Below are 26,364 nucleotides of genomic sequence, written 5' to 3'. Positions count from 1 at the left end.
AGGCTTTGGCAAGAAGAGGTGGAGGCTAAGGTGAGTTTCTGGTGAGTTGCTTTCATTCCTTGTCTGTTAGGCCTGGCCAGAGTAGTGAGAATGGATCCAGGGTCAATGGTGTGTTCTTCATGCCAGATTTGGGAGTTCTGTGAGACCTCCAGTGCACTTTATAATTGCATCAGTGTAAAGTTCATCCAGCTGCACCTCCTTAGAGACCGTGTTGGGGAACTGGAGCTGCAACTGGATGACCTTCGGTTGATATGGGAGAATGAGGAGATGATAGATGAGAGCTTCAGAGAGGCAGTCACCCTTAAGTTGCAGGAGGCAGGTACCTGGCTTAATGCCAGGAGACGGATCAAGAAGACAGACAGAACAGAGAATACCCGTGGCTGTTCCCCTCAATAACAGGTATATCACTTTGGATACTGCTGAAAATCTAGCTGAACCACCAACCCTGACAGTGCATTCCACCACTTACCAGTCCTGTAAGATAGTGGTCCCCAACCACTGGGCCGTGGATCAGTATTGGGCCATGAGGAAACGATATGATTTGGTGATATGAGTCAGCTGCACCTTTCTTCATTCCCTGTCACGCACTGTTGAACTTGAACAACCCCCTCTCCCTCTCCCCCCCCCCCCCCCCCCCAGATTGTCACTATTAAACCGGTCCACAGTGCAAAAAATGTTGGGGACTCCTGCTGTAAAGTATGTCCCTGTGACATGCTCCCTATGCTTTCATCCAATCACCTTAAAATGATGACATCTCATATTAGCCATTGTTGCCCTGGGGGGAAAAAGGAACTGGTTGTTCGCTCTGCATTTGTCTCTTAACATCTTGTATTCCACTATCAAGCCACCTCTCATTCTATTTGCTCAAAGAGAAAAGCCGTAACGTGCTCAACTTTTCTTTTGTAAGACATTGGCTCCAATCTTGGTAAATCTCCTCTGCACCCTCTCCAGAGGGTTCCTATTGTGACTGTACTAAAACTGCTAATTAGGAGCTCAAACTGGAAAATATAAGTCTTTATTCACGCAGCGGGGGATGGGGGTGGGGAACAGAGAGAGAGAGAGAGAAAGAAAATATGAGAATTGGAATCCAGGAGAATCAAAGTTATTGTTATTTTTGTTCTTAATAAAGACAAACTTAGCGTCTGCAAACATTGGAACATTTTAGTACTGGACTGCTGCTCAACCTCAGTGTGCGCAACCAGGTCACCTTCACAGCTTCAGGTTCCGGGTGAACCCCTGGTATTGCTCACTGGTAAATGAAGTTCTTTATTATGCACACATAATAAAACATCTTTCCCTTCCACCTTTGAAAGACAAACAAATACAATACTTTGTCCTCATAAACCTGCAAGGAGCAATAATCCTTTCCAACAAAGATATCTACATTCCGTAACTGGTCTCTTTCTCTTTCTTTTTTTTTGCTGAATTTTCAGCTATTCAACATTTCAACTTCAATTGCAATGAGCAACTACAGTCTCTTATCCACTCAACAACTTTCAGTCAGTCTCTGAGATGGTTTAATGGTCCTTTTGGTCTGCTAGTTGTTTCCCCAGGAGTATTGCTTGCATTTGCTGTGTTACTATTTGTGTTTTTCTGAGAACTCTGATCAACATGTTCATCTTTAACAAATGCTGACCCCTTTGTGTCCTGACAGGTGACATCACAGCCATGGGTTGGATCCTGTGGTTGTAGATCCATACGGTTCTTTCTCAGAGGTGTCCCTTGCTGTGTCTGAATCTGATAGGAATGTGGAGTGACTTCCTCTTGCACGTATCCTGACATGAACCATGTTCCAGAATTGTGAACTGGGATTTGAGTTTGATCTCCAGGCTTCAGAACTGGTAGGCTTTTTGTAGACTTGTCATGATACCATTTCTCTTTTTCTTTCCCTTTCACTTTAGCCAGTTTGACCTTGTGTGCTCCTGCAGGTGTCAACATGTTTTCATGCATTGGAAGGTTAGTGTGTTTGTGTCGACCCATCAGCATTTGGGCCGGTGAAAGGGCATTTTGCAGTGGCATACTTCTGTAAATCATTAGACTTGTGGAAATCCTCTCATCCATCTAAGAACATAGAACAGAGAAAACCTACAGCACGATACAGACCCTTTGGCTCACAAAGCTGTGCCGAGCATGTCGTTACCTTAGAAATTACCTCAGGTTACCCTTAGTCCTCTATTTTTTTGAGCTCCCTGTACCTGTCCAGGGGTCTGTTAAGACACCCTATCGTAACTGCCTTGACCACCATCGGTGGCAGCCCATCCCACACACTCACCACACTCTGCGTGAAAAAAACTTACCCCTGACATCTCCTCTGTATCTACTTCCAACCACCTTAAAACTCTGGCCTCTTGTGCTAGCCACTTCAGCCCTGGGATAAAGCCTCTGACTATCCATACGGTCAATGCCTCTCATTTTGTTGTATAGTTTTATCAGGTCACCTCTCATCCTCCGTTGCTCCAAGCAAAGAAGGCCAAGTTCACCCAATCTATTCTCATAAGGCATGCTCCCCAATCCAGGCAACATCCTTGTAAATCTGCTCTGAACCCTTTCTATGGTTTCCCCATCCTTGTAGCGAGGGAACCAGAACTGAGCACTGTCCTCCAAGTGCAGTCTGACCAGGGTGCTATATAGCTGCAACATTACCTCTTGGCTTTGAACCTCAACCCCATAATTGATGAAGGCCAATGCACCGTGTGTTTTCTTAACTACAGAGTCAACCTGAGTAGCAGCTTTGAGTGTCCTATGGACTCGGACCCCAAGATCCCTCTGATCGTCCACACTGCCAAGAGTCTTATAATTCGTATTATATTCTGCCATCATATTTGACCTACTAAAATGAACCGCCCCACACTTATCTGGGTTGAACTCCATCTGCCACTTCTCAGCCCAGTTTTGCATCCTATCAATGTCCCCCTGTAACCTCTGACAGCCATTCACACTGTCTGCAACACCCCCAACCTTTGTGTCATCAGGAAATTTACTGACCCATCCCTCCACTTCCTCATCCAGCTAATTTATAAAAATCGCAAAGAGTACGGGTCCCAGAACAGATCCCTGAAGCACACCACTGGTCACTGACCTCCATGCAGAATACGACCCGTCTACAACTGGTCTTTGTCTTCTGTGAGCAAGCCAATTCTGGATCCACAAAGTAAGGTCCTCTTTGATCCCATGCTTCCTTACTTTCTCAGTAAGCCTTTCATGGGGTACCTTGTCAAATGCCTTGCTGAAATCCACATGCACTACATCTATGACTCTACCTTCATCACCATGTTTAGTCACATCCTCAAAAAATTCAATCAGGCTCATAAGGCACAACCTGCCTTTGCCAAAGCCATGCGGAGTATTCCTTATCATATACCTCTCCAAGTGTTTATAAATCTTGCCTCTCAGGATATTCTCCATCAACTGACCAACCACTGAAGTAAGACTCACTGGCCTATAATGCCCTGGGCTATCTATGCTCCCTCTCTTGAATAAGGGAACAACATCTGCAACCCTCCAATCCTCTGGAACATCTCCCGTCCGCATTGATGATGCAACGGCCATTGCCAGAGGCTCAGCAATCTCCTCCCTCGCCTCCCACAGTAGACTGAGGTACATGTCATATGGTCCCGGAGACTTATCCAACTGGATGCTTTCCTAAAGTTCCAGCACATCCTCTTTCTTAATGTCTGTATGCTGAAGGTTTTCAGTCCACTGCAAGCTATCCCTACAATCGCCAATGTCCTTTTCCATAGTGAATACTGAAGCAAAGTATTCCTCGAGTTTGCACCATGATTGTGAATTCCCACATGTAACTTTAAGCGAGGGCAATTCTGACAAAATGCTGTGTTTCTCCCTGAGGTGAAAGGTTTATGAATAGCCATAGTCAGGATCAACAGCTGGCTTGGGTCTTCAGGGTTCTCAACCTGATGTTGCCTGACCACAAATCGCTGCCATCCTAACAGATATATCTGGGTCAAACATTTCCCTGAAATATCTCCAGACAAATTCCCACACTACAAAATATAAATAAAGGGTACTAGTTAAATACTAGTTATATACTTATAACTGCAGAGAACGTACTCTGCAATCTGCCACAGATGTGCCTCTAAACTCATGAAGCCTGTTGTGTTCCTTTGTATCAGTTACATCAAGGCACACACACTCACAAACATGCTTGCTGAAGTACAGTTCCTGGAATGAGTATACATTCCTCCACTGGCATCTGGACCCTTCAAGAACCATACTTTGCAACTGGTAGCCCAGTCGAACCAAATTAACACACAAAGATTAGCTTCTTACATAAAGGCACGTGCATGCACGCACATTACTTTTATCTCCCAGTTCAATTTTCCATTGTTTTTGTGACACGTAGCGATCCCATAGCCACTGACCTGAACAGGTCCAAGTGAGAGTGCTAATTTTAAGAATACTCACCCACTTGGACTGCTGAGATCATCATCCATACAATGGACTACAAGAAGGTATCCCACTCCTGACACCAAATGTGGCATGGACAAAGTCACTGGAGAGACTGCTAAATATTAAGCAGCCTCCCTATTCAACAAAATGAGATACAGCAGGCATCAGATGGAGACCCTTTCAGAGGACAGTGGTCTGTCTGACCCAACGCTACATGACATTTTATGCGCTAAAAATCAAAGGAAAATTCTGTATTTACAATGCATCCACAATGCTTTCTTTGAAGTACACACAAATTACACCTCCCGCTTCACACCGCACCACAGACATGTCAGTGAATTTTAATCAGCATTGTCTGGTCTTCCAAATAACTGTGGTTCACGGTTCTTAGGAACCCAGGAGCTGCATTTTAGATTTAATCCACAGTTCATATTGGCATCTGAAGACTGGTGGCTGAAAGTCAGTTGCTGAAATTATTTGCCATATGTGCTGACCCCAAAAACATTCTAACAGAGGCCAAGTCATTGCATCTGTTTAAAACAGGTTTATAGGTTTTTGGTTGGTCAGGTTACAGTGAAAAGGTAGGAGAATAAGGTTGAGAGGGATAATCAATCAGCCATGATGGAATAACAAGAGCAGACTTGATGGACCGAGTAGCCTAATGTTTTATGGTCTTATGGTTTACTTGAAGAAGAAATTAGTGAAGCTGCACCTGAAGTATTGTGTTCAGTTTTGGTCGCTCTTCTCTCGCAAAGATGCCATTAAGCTGGAACAAGTCAAAGGAGATTTACGAGACTTGCTGGCTCTCATGGGACTGAGTTATGGACAGAGATTGTGCAAGTTTTGACTTTTGCCTTGGAGAATGAGGGGTGACTTTATATACAGGTGTATAAAAGCATGAGGGGCACAGAGAGAGTGAATGCGCATGGTCTTTCCCAACAGTTGGGGAATCAGGAACCAGAGAGCAGGAGTTTAAGGTGATAGAGAGAGATTTAATAGGGACCCGAGGGAAAAATTATTAACTGAGCAAGAGGTCCAAATATGGGACAAGCTGCCAGAGAATTTGGTTGAGGCAGGTACATACACTAACAACATTTAAAAGACACTCAGACAGGTTGATGGATAGGAAGGGTTTAGAGAGCTACAGGCCAAATGCAGGCAGATGGGAATGGCTCAGATGGGGATCCCTCTGCTTCCTCCCCCTCCATTACTCCCCGAACCCCAGATCATCCAAACGAGCTGGTACCATTGGCTCAAGGATGATAAATGTTATTAACAGAACTGGCCAAATTGAATTGCCTGATTGGCTTTGGGATATTGATATCATTGAGAAATCCTTCCAGACCGGTTTCTGTGATTGGCTGTGGGACAATAACATCACCAACTTCGTTGACCAAGCCCTTGGCTGTGAGTATTCCCAGAACTCTCAACTCCAACAGTTTCTGCAGCAATGACTCCTGCGATTGGCTGTTAGGTTGTGCCTCCAGTAATGGTGATTGGCTCCAGAGCTTTGATGTCATTCTGCAGTCCAACCAATTTCACTCAATTTTGATGGGTCCTGGGTCCTCCTGCAGCCCCATTGACTCGTGGTCTGTCTCACTGTTGATTGGTTCATCAACTGTGACACAGCGAAGGGATCCTATCCAGTCTCATCTGTCGACGGTGGGTGGTCCTTCAGCAACAGAATCAGCTATTGGCTCCGATCCAATAATCCCATTGGTCCACAGAAGGATAGCTACTTAGTGACCTCATTGGTTGGCATGCCCAGGACCCATCAAATGCTTTGGAAGTCCAGTTAAAAATTGCAGTGCAGTAATCCAAATCTATTTGATATAAAGGCATGAATTAGTTTTTCAGCTTCATTACTTATCAGAAATGGGCATACGTTTGCAATATTTATAAGGTGTAGAAATGCTGCTCTGGTTACTTATATTATGTGGGATTAAAAATTCAAATCTGAGTCAAGGATAACACCCAAGCTTGTTACTTCTGATTTTACAGAGGAAGCAAGTTCCCAAGTTTATCAAGAAGTGGATCTGTTTTGGCATTGGGACTAACTAAAAGTGCTTCAGTTTTATCTTCATTTATGCATTTAACATCTGTTGAGGCTGCAGGGTTGTGCATCCATTTCATATGGGTCCCTGCCCTTGTTGGGGTTGAAGGAAACAAGGTGCCAGACTTTCTAGCCAAGCAATTACTTTAAACTAAGAATGTAAATGTGGTGCCTTTGCATAAAGGGGAAGCAAAAGCCATGAAATTAGGAGAGGCAGTAGGGGCCATGAGAAAGCCTTGGCGAGCAGGATTAAAGATAACCCCAAGGCATTCTACAAGTCTGTGAAGAGCAAGAGGTAAGAGAATAGGAATAATCAAGTGTCACACTGGAAAAGTGTGTATGGAACCAGAGGAGATAGCTGAGGTACTTTATGAATACTTTGTTTCAGTATTCACTGCGGAAAAGGATCCTGGCGATTGTAGGGTTGACTTGCAGCGGATTGAGAAGCTTGAGCATGTAGGCGTTAAGAAAGAGGATGTGCTGGAGCTTTTGGAAAGCATCAAGTTGGATCAGCTTCTTGGATCGGACGAGATATACCCCAGGCTATTGTGGAAGGCGAGTGAGGAGATTGCTGAGCCTCTCGCAATGATCTTTACATTATCAATGGGGCTTGGGGAGATTCTGGAGGATTGGAGGGTTGCAGATGTTGTTCCCTTATTCAAGAAAGGGTGTAGAGATAGCCCAAGAAATTATATACCAGTGAGTCTTATTTCAGTGGTTGGTAAGTTGATGGAAAAGATCCTGAGAGGCAGGATTTATGAACATTTGGAGAGGCACAATCTGATCAGGAATAGTCAGCATGGCTTTGTCGAAGGTAGAGGGTGTGTGTGTGTGTGTGTGTGTGTGTGAATGAATGTGAGAATGAGAATATGAGATTGAGAATCCAGGAGAATCAAAGTTATTGTTATTTTTGTTCTTAATAAAGACAAACTTAGCGTCTGCAAACATTGGAACATTTTAGTACTGGACTGCTGCTCAATCCCAATGTGCACAACCAGGTCACCATCACAGCTTCAGGTTCTGGGTGAACCCCTCGTATTGCTCACTGGGAAATGAAGTTCTCTATTATGCACACATAATAAAACATCTTTCCTTTCCACTCTTGAAAGACAAACAAATACAATACTTTGTCCTCATAAACCTGCAAGGAGCAATAATCCTTTCCAACAAAGATATCTACATTCCATAACTGGTCTCTTTCCTTTATTTTTGCTGAATTTTCAGCTGTTCAACATTTCAACTTCAATTGTAATGAGCAACTACAGTTCCTTATCCACTCAACATCTTTCAGTCAGTCTCTGAGATGGTTTAATGCTCCTTTTGGTCTGCTAGTTGTTTCCCCAGGAGTATTGCTTACATTTGCTGTGTTACAATTTGTAACCCCCACCGCCCCGGTCGGCCGGTCCACAAGAATATTGTCAATATTAAACCGGTCCATGGTGCAAAAAAGGTTGGGGACCCCTGCTCTACAACACCCCCCAACCCCCCCAACCTTTGAGTCACAGAAAATTTACTGACCCATCCCTCCCCTTCCTCATCCAGGTAATTTATAAAAATCTTAGGGGTCCCAGAACAGATCCCTGAGGCACACCACTGGTCACTGACCTGCATGCAGAATATGACCCGTCTACAACTGGTCTTTGTCTTCTGTGAGCAAGCCAATTCTGGATCCACAAAGCAAGGTCCCCTTGGATCCTATGCCTCCTTACTTTCTCAATAAGCCTTGCATGGGGTACCTTGTCAAATGCCTTGCTGAAATCCATATGTACTACATCTATATGCTCTACCTTCATCAATGTGTTTAGTGACATCCTGAAAAAATTCAGTTAGGCTCATAAGACAAAGCAATACTGACTATTCCCTATCATATGCCTTTCCAAGTGTTTATGAATGTTGCCTCACAGGATCTCCTCCGTCAATTTACCGACCACTGAAGTAAGATTCACTGGCCTATGATGTCCTGGGCCATCTATACACCTTTTCTTGAATAAGGGAACCCTCCAATCCTCTGGAACATCTCCCGTTCCCATTGATGATGCAAAGATCATTGCCAGAGACTCAGCACTCTCCTCCCACCGTAGCCTAAGGTACATCTCATAAGGTCCCGGAGACTTACCCAACTTGATGCTTTCCAAAAGTTCCAGCACATCCTCTTTCTTAATGTCTGTATGCTCAAGGTTTTCAGTCCACTGTAAGTTATCCCTGCAATCGCCAATATCCTTTTCCGTAGTGAATACTGAAGCAAAGTATTCCTCGAGTTTGCACCATAATTCTGAATTCCCACATGTAACTTTAAGCGAGGGCAATTCTGACAAAATGCTGTGTTTCTCCCTGAGGTGGAAGGTTTATGAATAGCCATAGTCAGGATCAACAGCTGGCTTGGGTCTTCAGGGTTCTCGACCTGATGTTACCTGACCACGATCACTGCCATCCTAACAGATATATCTGGGTCAAACATTTCCCTGAAATATCTCCAGACAAATTCCCACACTACAAAATATAAATAAAGGGTACTAGTTAAATACTAGTTATATACTTATAACTGCAGAGAATGTACTCTGCAATCTGCCACAGATGTGCCTCTAAGCTCATGAAGCCTGTTGTGTTCCTTTGTATCAGTTACATCAAGGCACACACACTCACAAACATGCTTGCTGAAGTACGGTTCCTGGAATGAGTACATTCCTCCACTGGCATCTGGACCCTTCAAGAACCATACTTTGCAACTGGTAGCCCCGTCGAACCAAATTAACACACAAATATTAGCTTCTTACATAAAGGCACGTGCATGCACGCACATTACTTTTATCTCCCAGTTCAGTTTTCCATTGTTTTCATGATACGTAGCGATCCTGTAGCCACCGATCTGAACAAGTCCAAGTGAGAGTGCTAATTTTAAAAATACTCACCCACTTAGACTGCTGAGATCATCATCCATACAATGGGCTACAAGAAGGTATCCCACTCCTGACACCAATTGTGGCGTGGACAAAGTCACTGGAGAGAAGTACTGCTAAATATTCAGCAGCCTCTCTATTCAACAAAATGAGATACAGCAGACATCAGATGGAGAGCCTGTCAGAGGACAGTTATCTGTCTGACCCAATGCTACATGACAATTTATGCGCTAAAAATCAAAGGAAAATTCTTTATTTACAATGCATCCACAATGCTTTCTTTGAACTACACACAAACTTCACACCTCCCACTGCACACCCGCACCACAGACATATAGTGAATGTTAATCAGCATTGTCTGGTCTTCCAAATAACTGTGGTTCACAGTTCTTAGGAACCTTGGAGCTGTATTTTAGATTTAATCCACAGTTCATATGAGTATCTGAAGACTGGTGGCTGAAAGTCAGTTGCTGAAATTATTTGCCATATGTGCTGACCTAAAAAACATTCTAACAGAAGCCAAGGTTGATAGGTTTTTGGTTTGTCAGGTTACAGTGAAAAGGTAGGAGAATAGGGTTGAGAGGGAGAATCAAGCAGCCATGATGGAATGACAAGAGCAGACTTGATGGGCCGAGAAGCCTAATGTTTTCTGGTTTTATGTTTTAATTGAAGAAGAAATTAGCGAAGCTGCACCTGAAGTATTGTGTTCAGTGTTGGTCGCTCTTCTCTCGCAAAGATGCCATTAAGCTGGAACAAGTCAAAGGAGATTTACGAGACTGTTGCTGGCTCTCATGGGACTGAGTTATGTACAGAGATTGGGCAGGTTTGGACCTTTGCCTTGGAGGATGAGGGGTGACCTTATACAGGTGTATAAAACCATGAGGGGCACAGAGAGAGTGAATGCGCATGGTCTTTCCCAACGGTTGGGGAATCAGGAACCAGAGAGCAGGAGTTTAAGGTGATAGAGAGAGATTTAATAGGGACCCGAGGGAAAAATTATTAACTGAGCAAGAGGTCCAAATATGGGACAAGCTGCCAGAGAATTTGGTTGAGGCAGGTACATACACTAACAACATTTAAAAGACACTAAGACAGGTTGATGGATAGGAAGGGTTTAGAGAGCTACAGGCCAAATGCAGGCAGATGGGAATGGCTCAGATGGGGATCCCTCTGCTCCCTCCCCCTCCATTACTCCCCGAACCCCAGATCATCCAAACAAGCTGGTACGATTGGCTCAAGGATGATAAATGTTATTTACAGATCTGGCCAAATTGAATTGCAGAGCACTTTTCAAACAAACAATGTAGTTCCAAATGCTTTATAGTAGAAAATGAAACTAAAAGACAAAAAGCTATTAATTAAAAGTAAGGCTAAATTAATAGGCGCTGCTTCCTGCATGCATGCTGAGCTTGTTGACTTCATTAACTTTGCCTCCAACTTTCACCCTGCCCTCAAATTTACCCGGTCCATTTCTGACACCTCCCTCCCCTTTCTTGATCTTTCTGTCTCTGGAGACAGCTTATCTATTGATGTCTACTGTAAGCCTACGGACTCTCACAGCTGCTTGGACTTCCTCTTCCCACCCTGTCTCTTGCAAAAATGCCATCCCCTTCTCGCAATTCCTCTGTCTCCGCCGTATCTGCTTTCAGGATGAGGCTTTTTATTCCAGGACGAAGGAGGTGTCTTCCTTTTTGAAAAAAAGGGGCTTCCCTTCCTCCACCATCAACTCTGCTCTCAAACACATCTCTCCCACCTCACGCACATCTGCTCTCACCCCAATCTCCCGCCACCCCACTAGGATAAGGTTCCCCTTTGTCCTCACCTACCACCCCACCAGCCTGCGGGTCCAACATATAATTCTCCGTAACTTCCGCCACCTCCAACGGGATCCCACCACCAAGCACATCTTTCCCCCACCTCTTTCTGCTTTCTGCAGGATCGCTCCCTACGTGACTCCCTTGTCCATTTGTTCCCCATATCCCTTCCCACCGATCTCCCTCCTGGCACCTATCCTAGTAAGCGGAACAAGTGCTAAACCTGCCCTTACACTTCCTCCCTCACCACCATTCAGGGCCCCAGACAGTCCTTCCAGCTGAGGCAACATTTCACCTGTGAAGTCGGCTGGTGTGATATACTGCGTCCGGTGCTGCCGGTGTGGCCTTCTATATATTGGTGAGACCCGACACAGACTGGGAGACCGTTTCACTGAACACCTACGCTCTGTCTGCCAGAGAAAGCAGGATCTCCCAGTGGCCACTCATTTTAATTTCATGTCCCATTCCCATTCTGATATGTCAATCCATGGCCTCCTCTAATGTCAAGATGAAGCTACACTCAGGTTGGAGGAACAACACCTTGTATTCTGTCTGGGTAGCCTCCAACCTGATGGCATGAACATGGATTTATCTAACTTCCGTTAATGCCACTCCTCCCCTTCTTACCCCATCCCTTATTTATTTTTATTCCCCCCCACCCCCTGTCTTCTCCTATCATTTTGGATCTCCCCCTCCCCTCCTCACTTTCAAATCTCTTACTATCTCTTCCTTCAGTTCGTCCTGAAGAAGGGTCTCAGCTCGAAACGTCGACTGTACCTCTTCTTATAGATGCTGGCTGGCCTGCTGCGTTCCACCAGCATTTTGTGTGTGTTGCTAAATTAGTAGGGTTTGAGCTGGTGTCAGCTGAATGTGCATCCCTCATGCTTTTAAGATTTAATTTGACAGTTTAGGAGCATTGTTCAATAAAACTGACCTGCCAATTCTCTTTTGAGGGAGGTTGTTTAAATTTAAGAGACTGTTGAACGAAGACCGAAGAGCTCGAGCAGGTTTATAAAAACAAAAATGATTCTGCGATGTGCTCTGCTCCCAGAACATTGAGAAATTTAAAAACAAGTTGGAGAACATTAAGTTCAATTCTTAAAAAAAATTCAGGAAGCTGATGCAGAGCAGGTTGGGCAGGAGTGATATGCTCTCTCATCCTGGTTTCAGTTAAAAGTCCAGCAGTAGTGTTATGACTGAGTTGTAGTTTGTCAAAAGATTGCTTTGGAAGTCCACTTAAAAATTGCAATGCAGTAATCCAATCTATTTGATATAAAGGCATGAATTAGTTTTTCAGCTTCATTACATGACAGAAATGGGTGTACCTTTGCAATATTTGTAAAGTATAGAAATGCTGCTTTGGTTACTTTCTTTATGTGGGGTTAAAAATTCAAATCTGAGTCAAGGATAACACCCAGGGGAACCAAGTTCCTAAGTTTATCAAGAAGTATATCTGTTTTGGCTTTGGGACCAACTAAAAGTGTTTCAGTTTTATCTTCATTTATTGTTCTGAAATTATTGCTCATCCATTTGTTTATTGCAGCCATACCAGAAGACAGGGAAGATAAGGTGCATCAGGCTCATCTGAGATATACAATTGTGTGTCATCTACATAACTGTGGAAATCAAGTTTATGCTCTCTAATGAAGTCTCCAAAGGAGAGCATGTATAAGGAGAATAGCAGGGGACTAAGACCGCTTCCCTGAGGAAAAGTAAAAGTGAATTCAGACAAATCTCAAGGTTGGATATTTTGTACATACTTTGATAATAAATGTACTTTGAATCTTGAATCAGAACTGAGACTCTGTTGGCATCAGTGCTGAGCCTGAGGTTGCTGATAATTTTGGTAAAGCCCTTAAACACCTTACACTCCTTCAACACCTCATTTGATTCATATTGCCTATACCTGATCAGTCATTCCTTCTTCTAAACCTAGGCCTCAACATCACTGGAAAACCAAGGTTCCCTAAACGTGTTAGCCTTACCTTTTATTCCAACAGGAACATGCAAGTTCCTACTTTCAATATTTCACTTATGAGGATGTTGCAGTTGCAGGGGAAGTGTGTAATAGAGGGGGAGGGTAGTGGATGGGAGTGGATCTGGGAGTCCAAAGTGAATGGTCCCTGCAAAACCCTGTGATATCCTTACACTGGAAAGAGGGCAAAGGAGATTTCCAGTGATGTTGCTGGGACTGAGTTGTGGAGGGAGTTTGAACATGTTGACTCTATCTTCCTTGGGTTGAGGAGAACAATGAGGGATCTTGTAGATGTGTGTAAAATCATTGGTTAATTGATTTACTATTGTCCCACGAACTGAGGTGCAATGAAGTCGAGTCAAGTCACTTTTTGTCATTTCGACCATAATTGCTGGTACAATACACAGTAAAAACGAGACAACGTTTTTCAGGACCATGGTGCTGCATGAACAATACAAAAACTACACTAAACTAGGTAAAAAAACAACACAAAAGTACACTAGATTACAGACCTACCCAGGACTGCATAAAGTGCACAAAACAGTGCAGGCATTACAACAAATAATAAACAAGACAATAGGCACAGTAGCGGGCAGTAGGTTGGTGTCAGTCCAGGCTCTGGGTATTGAGGATTCTGATGACTCGGGGGAAGAAACTGTTACGTAGTCTGGTCGTGAGAGCCCGAATGCTTCAGTGCCTTTTGCCAGATGACAGGAGGGAGAAGAGTTAGTATGAGGGGTGTGTGGGGTCCTTCATAATGCTGTTTGCTTTACGGATGCAGCATGTGGTGTAAATGTCTCTAATGGCAGAAAGAGAGACCCCGATGATCTTCTCAGCTGACCTCACTATCTGCTGCAGGGTCTTGCGATCTGAGATGGTGCAATTTCCGAACCAGGCGGTGATACAGCTGCTCAGGATGCTCTCAATACAAACTCTGTAGAATGTGGACTTTCCTCAGCCTTCGCAGAAAGTAGAGACGCTGCTGGGTTTTCTTTTCCATGGAGCTGGTATTGAGAGACCAGGTGAGATTCTCCGCCAGGTGAACACCAAGAAATTTGGTGCTTTTAACGATCTCTACAGAGGAGTCGTGGATGTTCAGCGGAGAGTGGTCGTTCCGTGTCCTCCTGAAGTTAACAACCATCTGTTTTCTTTTCTTCACATTCAGAGACAGGTTGTTGGCTCTGCACCAGTTCGTTAGCCGCTGCGCCTCCTCTCTGTATGCTGACTCATTGTTCTTGCTGATGAGACCCACCATGGTCGCGTCATAAGCAAACTTGACGATGTGGTTCGAGCTGTGTGTTGCAGCACAGTCGTGGGTCAGCAGAGTGAACAGCAGTGGACTGAGCACACAGCCCTGGGGGGTCCCCGTGCTCAGTGTGATGGTGTTGGAGATGTTGCTTCCAATCCGGACTGAGTGAGGTCTCCCTGTCAGGAAGTCCAGGATCCATTTGCAGAGGGAGGTGTTTAAGCCCAGTAGGCTCCTTGTCCTGCATACTGCATAATGAAAACCTTGTCCTGTATACTGTTCATACACTCAAATCGTTGCACGGTACATTAAGGTAGAAGAAGATAAAATAATAACAGAATAAAGTGTCAAAGTGCTGCACAGGTAGACAAGAAGGTACAAGATCATAATGAGGTAGACTGTGAGGGCAAGTGTCCATTTTATCATATCCAAGAACCACTTAATGGACTTATAACAGTGCAGTGGAAGCTGTCCTTCAGCTTTGTAGGACTTGCTTTCAGGTTTTTGTACGTTCTGCCCAATGGAAAGGAGAAGAAATAATGTCTGGGGTGGGTGTCAAAGTGACATGGAACATATTATGACCAGCAGGGCACTGGGGAATTTCGTGGAACTGAGGAACCTAGGAGTACAAATGCATTGTCCATTGAAAGCAGCTTCACAGGTACACAGGGTGGTGAAAGAAAGCATTTAGCATGCTAGTATTCATTTGGGCATAAGAGCAGGGATATTATGTTGCAGTTGTATAAATCACTGGTGAGGCCACACTTGGAGTACTATGTACAGTTTTGGGCATCCTTTTAAAGGAAAGATTGAAAGATTAAGAAGACTTAATATGGTTAATCTGGGAAGAGTGCGGAGGAGATTTACAAGGAGAAGGCCTTAGTTACATGGAGAGATTGACCAGGCGAGGTCTTTAATTGTTGGAATGCAACAGATGATGGGTGACCTTGGGGAAGTGTTTAAAACGGGTTGTTAAGTCCTCAGACAAGGTCTGGAATCAAAAGGTTGAGTATGGTACGACTAACCATTTAAACGGCTGGCTGTCATTGACCCGGTTCAAGTTGTTGGGCCAGATAATTGGCTGTGTCATGGCTGACCCATTGTATGAGCCAATCGGCAGCACTGTGGTGTTAAAGTGGAATCTGAATAAAACTCGGGAGACCAGCTTCTTATAATTTCCAGTTTATTGTGCACCTTCCTGCAGGAGTTTGAGACTCAGTTGTCAAAGGGAAGGCACCTAAGTACTGCCACCATCTGACAAGTGGACCCGCTCCCTCAGGTTACAGCTGTATATTTATACACAGTAAGCCCCATACATCTATAATAACTAAGCAGTATCTATAGCAATGTATTCCAGGCAAATCAATAAAATCAACTTGTGGACATGAGGAAAGTCCACCTGGCAAGGGAGTCGTACCTGGTGTGCAGGGTACAGGTTACCAACCATTCCCTCCTTTCCCAGGTGTGTACAATTATGTATATAATCGACCAATATTGGTAAAAACTGTGGGAACACAAACCTGTCCCGCTGGGATGATCCAAAGACCTAGGTCAGGGTCTTTCTGGCACCCCATCTGGGACCACAGTTTGCGCTCCTCCTCAGAGGCGTCTCCCTGAAAGGTACGTACCTCCCGCATGTCTGGCGTACCCATTCTGATTGAGTCGTGGTAGGTTGCATGACGTGAACCTGAGGGGACTACAACCAACGAGGATTGTACCGCACTCTTCACTGACTCATCCGCTAAAGAACTGCCTTTAGAGACCCAGTCAAACATGCGGGTGTGGGCTGCACATTTAATGATAGCCAAAACTCGAGGTAGCTGTAGAGCAGTGAGTAAGTTGTCTACAAAGGTGGCATTACTAATGGGGTGGCCAGAGGAAGTCGGAAATCTCCGATGTTCCCAGAGAGCCCCGTAGTCATGTGTAACTCTAAATGCATAACGAGAGTCTGTGTAAATGTTTGTACTTCTGTCTGTTACTAGGATACAGGCACGAGTCAGAGCAAACGGCTCAGCCTTCTGGGCTGAGACAGCTGCTTCAAAAGAGGCCTGCTCAACTACTTCACTGACGTCACTATCGCAAAGCCAGAACATCGTTTCCCTGCTGGATCCACAAAAGAGCTATCATCCACATAAAATGTCAAGTCTGCATCTGCAAGGGGATGGTCAGTTAGATCCTCTCGAGCGGTAGTGAAAAGATGATTTCTAAGCACACAATCATGCTGTGGAGAGGAGGTATGCTTTGAAGGTCAGTTAGGAAGGTAGTGGGATTAAGCATTGTGCAGTGAGAGAAAGTAAGCAATGGATTAGTTAGTAGAGCTGTTTCATATCGATTCTGTCGTGCTTGAATGAGATACTGGGTCTGCTGAGAGGTCAACAATTCTACCAATGAGTGGGGTGCCAGGACAGTTACAGGTTGGTGCAATGTTATGTTGGATGCTGCTGTTACTAAAACGTAGTTGGCTGGAAGTACTTGTATGCATGAAGGTACTCCCCCAGCTACGGGATCAAGCTTGTTTGAGTAATAGGCTACTGGACGCTTCCTGTCTGAACACTGCAGTAGCACATTCTTCCTTTACGGTTACGTAGAGCTGGAATGGTCAGTCATAGAGTGGGCGACCAAGAGCTGGTGCTCGAATGAGGCTCTCCTTTAGCTCATTGAAAGCTTCCAGCTGTGTGTCTGTAAGCGAGCAAGCAGATGGTGAGTTTGATGAAGCGAGGGGGGTCAGGTGCTTGGTGTGAGTGGCGATGTGAGGAATCCATTGCCGACAGAAATTCAGGAGCCCCAAGAAGGCTCGCATCTGTCTCAGGGTAGTAGGTGGGGGAGTATTTACAATGGGTGTTATCCGATCTTCTGTGGGGCGCCGCTCTGCCACACTTATCAGGATGCCCAAGAATTTTACCTCGGGCTGTGATCGCTTTACTTTGTGGGGTGGAATAATGTATCCCAATGAATGCAAAAAGTTTAGTAGGAGTTTCACAACTCTTCAAAATGTCACTTGCCAGTAATAAGTCATACACATACTGGACTGTAGTAGAGTTGCCAGGCAACTGGAGATCACGTAACTGCTTCTGGAGCGTCTGTGAGAAGAGTGTGGGAGAATGTACAAATCCTTGGGGTAGATGCGTCCAAGTTTACTGACATCCCTGATAGGTAAATGCGAATAAATATTGAGAATCCGGGTGCAAAGGGACAGCGAAAAATGCGTGCTATAGGTCAATGATAGTAAATACCAGGGCAGTAGCTGGTATGTGACTCAGGATCGTTGCGAGGTTCGGAACCAGAGCATGGAGAGCAGCCACAATCTCATTTATTTTGTGCAAATCTTGGGCGAGGCGCCAGTCCTTGCTTCCTGGTTTAGGTACCGGGAAGATAGGTGTATTGCATGGAGAGGTGCAAGGGATCAAGATTCCTTGTGCCAAAAGGGAGTCAACTAACAACTGCACCCTTTGTATTGCCTCGGGTTTGAGGGGGTATTGTGGAATGGATGGGGGAGTCTGTCCTTCTTTCACAGTGATCCGGACAGTGGGGCAGTTGGTGTGGCCGACTTCATGGTCCGAAATTGCCCAGAGATGGAGTACAACATCCTGGGTTCGGTAAGTATTAATAGAGTGTCTTACCAGATGTCCCATCTTCCAGTATGGGAGCTGGCCCGCATGCAAGTCTTGCCAGTCTCCCTTCGGGGTTGATCAGAATTCAGAAGCCGGGTCCCAATAATATGTCAAAGCTCCTCGCATTCGATTTTGGTCATTGTCAGGCGAATCCATATTATTTGTTGTAATCATGTTGGCTGACTTAGTGGGTAAGCATTGGAGCAGTAAGGCATTAAACTGGGGGGACGGATTCCCATTATCAAAGGCCTGGTCTCCTGCGAAAGTGCTGTAGCAGGCCACAAATAGCTCACAATAGTCTGGTCCCGATTCCCCAGGCTTAGGTTTGGATTCAAGTACTTTAGTGATGTTTACAGGTTGCTGGAGAGCCCTTTCCAAGGCTTGGATAATCTGGTCTGTCTGTTCATTCTCATTGTGGTTTCCTGCCTGTAACTCCTGATAGGTTTGGTATCTTAATTCTGCCTTCCATTTCCGCCCCCATCAGCTGAGAGAATCATGCAGCAGAGATCGAATAAATCTTGCAGGGTCACATTATACATTTGTATAGTACTGCTGACATACTGAGCAAACTGTGCTGGTTTTTTTTCTACCTGGGGCCTGATTTATGATCATTATCATTTCTTGAGGCTTCCAGGGTGCATACACAGGAATCACGGAGGGCTGTCCCTCCTCCACTGCTTGTGGACTGGGCAGCATTCGGGTGGGCAATTGCCTTGGTGGAGCCGTTAACTCTGGGGTTTTATTGGATTCTTCCGTCCCCAACTCAGAACAGTCCTCGGTATTCCCTTTATGGATCTCAGGGTAGAGAGGCCTCCCCTTCCCTGCTGTTGCTGTTTTACCCGAGCGGCCACCGTATCTGAATACTGGGAGGATTGGGTTTTGGGAGCACTGGGTGCACCTGGCCCCTGGTAAGATGCGGGGGTGGGTGGGGGGGTGTGTTGCGGTGGGTGCCCAATCCTCATCATGGTCACTGTCCTCAAACAGGGTTGGTATGCCAGAGATGGGTTTGGAATCCCTTGTTTCCCTATTTCCCCCAATGAGTGGGATTATTGAATATGAGCCAATCAGTGATGATGTTGCAGGTCAGGCAATGGATGAGGGCAGTCCGCTGGAGCCAACAGCTGATATTGTTGCTGAAGGACCACCCATGGGCGAAAGGTGAGAGCTGGAGTGGATCCCTTCACTATGTCACAGGGGATGAGCCAATCACCAGCGAGACAGGCCCAATGGGGCCACAGGTGAAGCTCATCACAGGGGTGAAATAGGTTGGGCTGCACAATGACGTCAATTCTCTGGAGCCAATCACCATTGCCGTGAGCAGAACCCAGGCTGTGTCCTCTGGTCCTAGATTCACCAACTGGGAAACATCCTCTCTGTATTCACTCTGTCTGCCCATTCAATCTTCAACAGGTTTCAATGAGATCCACCCATATTATAACATTGAACACAGAAAATACAACACAGGAAAAGGACACTTGGCCCACAGTGTTATTCTAAACCAGCTAAAAAGCGAATCAAAAACACCCAAACAATAATCTCTCTTACCAACACAATGCCTATATCCCTCCATCTTTCTTACACCCATGTGCCTATCCCAATGTCTCTGAAAAATCTCTAATGTATTTTCCCAACCATTATACCAGGCAGCATATTCCAGTCATCCACCACTCTGAGACAAAAAACTTTCTCCTCGCATTCCCCTTGAACCTACCCTATTTCACCTTCACAACATGCTGTCTAGACCAGCCAGCCTTCTGGTGAACCTCTTCTATATCCTCTCCAAAGACTCAACATCCTTCCTAGAGTGGGGTGACCAGAACTGTGTGCAATACTTCAGATGTGGCCTATGCAGAGCTGTAAAGTTGTAAAGGGGCCTGACGGAATATTCCCCAGGCTACTCCACGAGGCGAGAGAAGAGATTGCTGAGTCTCTGGCTAGGATCTTTATGTCCTCGTTGTCCACGGGAATGGTACCGGAGGATTGGAGGGAGGCGAATGTTGTCCCCTTGTTCAAAAAAGGTAGTAGGGATAGTCCGGGTAATTATAGACCAGTGAGCCTTACATCTGTGGTGGGAAAGCTGTTGGAAAAGATTCTTAGAGATAGGATATATAGGCATTTAGAGAATCATGGCCTGATCAGGGACAGTCAGATCTGTGAAGAGCAGATCGTGTCCAACAAGCCTGATAGAGTTCTTTGAGGAGGTGACCAGGCAGATCGATGAGGGTAGTGCAGTGGATGTGATCTATATGGATTTTAGTAAGGCATTTGAGAAGGTTCCACACGGTAGGCTTATTGAGAAAGTTAGAAGGCATGGGATCCAGGGAAGTTTGGCCAGGTGGATTCAGAATTGGCTTGCCTGCAGAAGGCAGAGGGTGGTGGTGGAGGGAGTACATTCAGATTGGAGGATTGTGACTAGTGGTGTCCCACAAAGATCTGTTCTGGGACCTCTACTTTTCCTGATTTTTATTAACGACCTGGATGTGGGGGTGGAAGGGTGGGTTGGCAAGCTTGCAGACGACACAAAGATTGGTGGTGTTGTAGATAGTGTAGGGGATTGTCAAAGATTGCAGAGAGACATTGATAGGATGCAGAAGTGGGCTGAGAAGTGGCAAATGGAGTTCAACCCAGAGAAGTGTGAGGTGGTACACGTTGGAAGGACAAACTCCAAGGCAGAGTACAAAGTAAATGGCAGGATACTTGGTAGTGTGGAGGAGCAGAGGGATCTCAGGGTATGTGTCCACAGATCCCTGAAAGTTGCCTCACATGTGGATAGGGTAGTTCAGAAAGCTTATGGGGTGTTAGCTTTCATAAGTCGAGGGATAGAGTTTAAGATTCGCGATGTAATGATGCAGCTCTATAAAACTCTGGTTAGGCCACACTTGGAGTATTGTGTCCAGTTCTGGTCGCCTCACTATAGGGAGGATATGGAAGCATTGGAAAGGGTACAGAGGAGATATACCAGGATGCTGCTTGGTTTAGAAAGTATGCATTATGATCAGAGATTAAGGGAGCTAGGGCTTTACTCTTTGGAGAGAAGGAGGATGAGAGGAGACATGATAGAGGTGTACAAGATAATAAGAGGAATAGATAGAGTGGATAGCCAGCGCCTCTTCCCCGGGGCACCACTGCTCAATACAAGAGGACATGGCTTTAAGGTAAGGGGTGGGAAGTTCAAGGGGGATATTAGAGGAAGTTTTTTTTACTCAGAGAGTGGTTGGTGCATGGAACGCACTGTCTGAGTCAGTGGTGGAGGCAGATACACTCGTGAAGTTTCAGAGACTACTCAACAGGTATATGGAGGAATTTAAAGTGGGAGCTTATATGGGAGGCAGGGTTTAAGGGTCGGCACAACATTGTGGGCTGAAGGGCCTGTACTGTGCTGTACTATTCTATGTTCTATGTTCTAACCTCTTCACATTTGAAGAGGTTACTAAAATCCAGGTAGACAATCTCTCTTGTCATTCTTCTAAACTCCAGTGAGTACAGGCCCAGAACCATCAAATGCTTCCGATACGTTAACCCTTCATTCCTGGAATCATTCTCGTGTACCTTCTCTGGAACCTATCCAATGCCAGCACATCTTTTCTTCGATAAGGGGCCCAAAATTGCTCACAATACTCCAGATGTTGGCTGACCAATACCTTATAAAGCTTCAGTGTCATGTCTTTGTTCTTATATTCTCATCCTCCTGCAATGAATGCATTTATTGTATTTGCCTTCCTTACAATCAACTCAATCTGCAAATTAACCTTTACAGATTCCGAAGCAACACACACAGTGGTAGAATCCCTGCACAAGGGATTTCAGGAATCCTGCACAAGGACTCCCACGTCTCTTTCCACCTCCTGATTTTTGAATTTTCTCCCCATTGAGAAAATATTCTATGCCTTTATTCCTTCTATCAAAGTACTTGATCATACACTACCTTACACAATATTCTATCTACTACTGCTTTGCCTGTTCTCCCAATCTGTCCAAGTCCTTCTGCAAACTCCCTGGTTCGTCAGCACTACCTGCCCCTCCACCTATCTTTGTTTCATCTGTAAACTTGACAATAAAGCCATCAATTCTGTCATCAAAATGATTGACATTTACTGTAAAAAGGTCTGGTCCCGATACCAAGCCCTGTGAAACACCAACAGCCAATAATAATTGGCCTATGTTATTCCGAGACAGTGTAAGATGTGGATGTGGGGTCCATTTCAACATTAAAGAGAAATTTATATGTGTACATGGATGAGAGTGCAGGGTGATGGGACTGGGCAGATAGAGTCACAGGATCATAGAAAAACACAGAGCACAACTGGCCCTGCGACCCATCTAGTCAGTGCCAAACCATTTAAACTGCCCCGTTCCAGCATCCTGCACCCAGACCTTAGCCCTCTATACCCCTAACAGCCATGTACCTGTCCAAACATCTGTTCAACATTGAAATCAAAATCGTATCCACCCCTTGCTCTGGAAGCTTGTTCCACACTCTCGCAGCCCTCTGAGTAAAGATGTTTCCCCTTGCGTTCCTCTTAAACATTTCACCTTTCACCCTTAAGCAATGACCTCTAGTTATAGTCTCACCCAACCTCAATGGAAAAGGCCTGGTTGCATTTTGCACATCTATACCCCTCATAACTTTGTATACCTTATCAAATATCTCCTCAATCTTCTAAATTCTGGGGAATATAGTTATAACCAATTCAATCTTTCCTTATAACTCAGGTCCTCCAGACCTGGCAACACCCTTGTAAATTTTCTCTGTGCTCTTTCAACCTTGTTTCCATCTTTCCTGTCGTAGGTGACCAAAACTGAACACAATATTCCAAACTAAGCCTTGCCAACGTCTCGTACAACTTCAACGTAATATCCCAACCCTTGTACTGAAAACTTTGATCAACGAAAGCCAATGTAACAACATGAACTACCACGTTCAAAGCCATGCTGACGATCCCTAATCACTCCCTGTCTATCCAAATGCTCATATATCTGATCCCTTGGAATACTTTCCAATAATTTTACCACTACTAATGTCAGGCTCACCGGCCGATAATTTCCTTGAGCCTTTCCTAAACAGCAGAACAACATTAGCTATCCTCCAATCCTCCAGTACTTCACCTGTCAGTAAGGATGATTTACACATCTCTGCTAGGGCCCCTGCAATTCCTGCACTTGGTTCTATAGGGTTCAAGGGAACACCCTGTATGGCCATGCGGATTTGTCCACCTTGATTTGCCTCAAGAATGCAAACAGCTCCTTATCTATAATCTGTGTAGGGTCCGTGACCTTGCTGCTACTTTGCCTCACTTCTACAGATTTTGTGTCCATCTCCTGAGGAAATACAGATGCAAAAGATCCATTTTAGCTTTCCACCATCTCTTTGGGCTCCACACACAGATCACCATTTTGATCTTCCAGAGGACCAATTTTGTCCCTAGCAATCCTTTTGCTCTTTAGTTATCTGTAGAATCCCTTAGGATTTTCCTTCACTTTGTCTGCTAGAGCAACCTCATGCCTTTTAGCCCTCCTGATCCCTTTCTTAAGTGTTCGCTTGCATTTCTTGTACTCCTCAAGTCCCTTATTTGTTTCCACCTGCCTGTACCTGGCATGACTCTTTATTCTTCTTCATCAGGACCTCAGTATATCTCTCAAAAAGCAAAGTGCCATAAACCTGTTATCTTTCCCTTTTATTCTTTCAGGCACATAAATGCTTTGTGCTTTCAAAATGTTAGTTTTGAAGTCTCCTACTTACCAAGTACACCTTTGACAGAGAACAGCCTGTCCCAATCCACACTTGCCAGATCCTTTCTCATACCACCAAAATTGGCCCTTCTTCAATATAGAATATCAACCCGAGCAGCAGACCTATCATTTTCTATAATTATGTTTCAACTAATGGCATTATGATCAGTAGATGCAAAGTGTTCCCCAACGCAAACTTCTGCCACCAGCCCTGTCCCTTTCTCTAATAGGAGATCAAGTGTCCCACACTCTTTCATTGAAGATTGCATGCACTGAACACACTGGAGAAACTCTATCCCATCTCGCCCTGCTACAGTCTGGGAGTCCCAGTCAATGCATGGAAAGTTAAAAACATCTACATAGTATCGCAACTTTATATTTCTTGCAAGTTTGTGATCTTTTTACAAACTTGTTCCTCTAAATCATGCGAACTGTTGGGTGGTCTGCAATATGGCCCCATTAACATGGTCATACGTTTCATATTTCTCAGTTCCACCCACTGGATGAGTTTTCAGCCTGTCCTGACTGAGCACTGCCATGACATTTTCCCTGACGAGTAAAGCCATCCCTCCCACACTATCACGTCAAAAACAGTGTAACCCCAGAATATTGAGCTGTCAGACCTGCTCCTCGAACCAAGTCTCACTAATGACAACAATAACATAATTCCACATGCTGATGCATGCCCTGAGCTCACCTGTCTTTCCTACAAAACTTCTTGCATTGTAATAGGCACAACTCAGAACAATAGTCCCCCCCATGATCAACCTTTTGCTTCCTGATTTTGTCTGAGTTCTTAACAATATGTCTCCAGAACCACTCCACTATCTGCTCTGGCATCCTGATTCTCATCTGCCTGAAACTCTAGTTTAAACTCTCCCATGCAGTATGACCAAACCTTTCTGTTGGGATATTTGTCCCCCTCCAGGTTAGGTACAAACTGCCCCTTTGTTTTAGATTTACCTTCCCTCAGAAAGAGCACAATGATCCCAAAAATCTGAAGCCCTCCCTCCTACGCCAACTCCTTAGTCACATGTTAAACTCTATGATCTTCCTACTTCTGGCCTCACCAGCACATGGCACGAGTAGCAATCCTGAGATCACAACCCTGGAGGTCCTGTCTTTGAACTTTGCACCTGACATCCTGAGCTCACTTTGACAAACCTCGTCCCTCTTCCTACATATGTATGTCATTTGGATCGATATGGACCATGACCTCTGGCTGCTCACCCTCCCATTTAAGAATGTTTAGAACTCTGCCTGAGATGCCTTGGATTCTGGCACCCAGAAGGCAACATACCAACCTAGGATCCTGTTCTCATCCACAGAGCCACTTTTCTGTTCCCTAACTAAAGAATCTCCTTTAACCACAGCTCACCTCTTGTCCACCCTTTCCTTCTGAGCTACAGAGCTAGACTCAGTGCTGGAGACCTGACTGCTGTGACTTTCCTCTGCTGGGACATCCCTCCAACAGTATCCAAAGTGAATTACTTGTTTTTGAGGGAGATGGCCACAGGGGTACTCTGCATTGGCTGTTCACCCTCCTGACTGTCACCCAGTTTCCTGTGTTGTTTTACCTTGGGTGTAACTACCTCTCTATACACCCTGTCTATCACCCCCTCAGCCTCCCGAATGATCCAGAATTCCTCCAGTTCCAACTCCAACTCTTTACATTGAGTGTTCGAAGCTGCAGCTGGATGCACTTCTTGCCATTGCTGTTCTGCCATCATCTCTGCCAGTGTCCACTTGCATTCAACTTTGGCAAGCTCCTCTCTCATGCCTCTGTAATTCCCTTTATTCCACTGTAATAATGATGCACTTGACTTGATCTTCTCCTTCTCAAACTGCACGAGGATTTCTATGATATTACGATGACTGCCTCTTAAGGGTCTCTTTGTTTTATGCTCCCTAATCAAACTGGGTTCATTACACAACACTCAATCCAGAAATGCTTTTTTCCTGGTGAGCTCAGCCATAGGCTGCTCTATAAAGCTATTTCATAGGTATGCTACAAATTCCCTTTGCTGGGATCCAGCACCAACCTGATTTTCCCAATATACTTGCATGTTGAAATATGCCATCACGATCATAATATTGCCCTTAATGCATGCCTTTTCTATTACCTGTTGAAATTTCTGACCAACATCCTGTCTACTGTTCGGAGGCCTGCACATAACTCCCAACAGTGTCTTTTTTCAACTTGCAGTTTTTAAATTCTACCCACAAGGATTCAACATCTTCCATTCCTCTGTCACCTCTTTCTAAGGATTTGATTTCATTTTTTTTACCAACAGAGCCTCCCCACCCTCTCTGCCTACCTGCCGGTACTTTCAAACCAATGTCTATCCAGGAGGGAGGAGAAGATGGGGGCGTGACGCAGTGCGCGCGGCCGTTCCGAATTGATATCATATCTGTGAAGTAGGACACCGTGCACAATCTTGATTTGATAGAGACAGACCTGAAGAGGCACGGAGGAACATCTGGAGTAACTTCTGAAATGCTTGCTTCGCTGCCGCTGCTACTGTGCGATCGAGAATCTCTGGAGGGAAGGCACCAAATCCTCGGCCTTGCCTATTGCCTGTTGCCAGGGCCGGGGTCAAAGCGCTCGGCAGAGATGGTGCTCGGTGCATC

General features: G+C 45.0%; 1 long non-coding RNA gene across 1 annotated transcript; it reads left to right on the top strand.

Annotated features, from left to right (window-relative positions):
- The first annotated feature begins 1,661 nt into the window (after nt 1-1,661).
- Nucleotides 1,662-26,069, top strand: LOC140191881 (uncharacterized). Its single transcript, XR_011883950.1, has 3 exons — nt 1,662-1,841; nt 12,715-12,911; nt 26,028-26,069. It is a non-coding gene; the product is annotated as an uncharacterized lncRNA (long non-coding RNA).
- The last annotated feature ends 295 nt before the right edge of the window (nt 26,070-26,364 follow it).

This window comes from Mobula birostris, chromosome X, assembly GCF_030028105.1.
Source record: "Mobula birostris isolate sMobBir1 chromosome X, sMobBir1.hap1, whole genome shotgun sequence".
NCBI classification, from domain to species: Eukaryota; Metazoa; Chordata; class Chondrichthyes; order Myliobatiformes; family Myliobatidae; genus Mobula; species Mobula birostris.
Note: the sequence above shows the minus strand (reverse complement) of the source record. Positions and strands in the feature narration are given on the sequence as shown.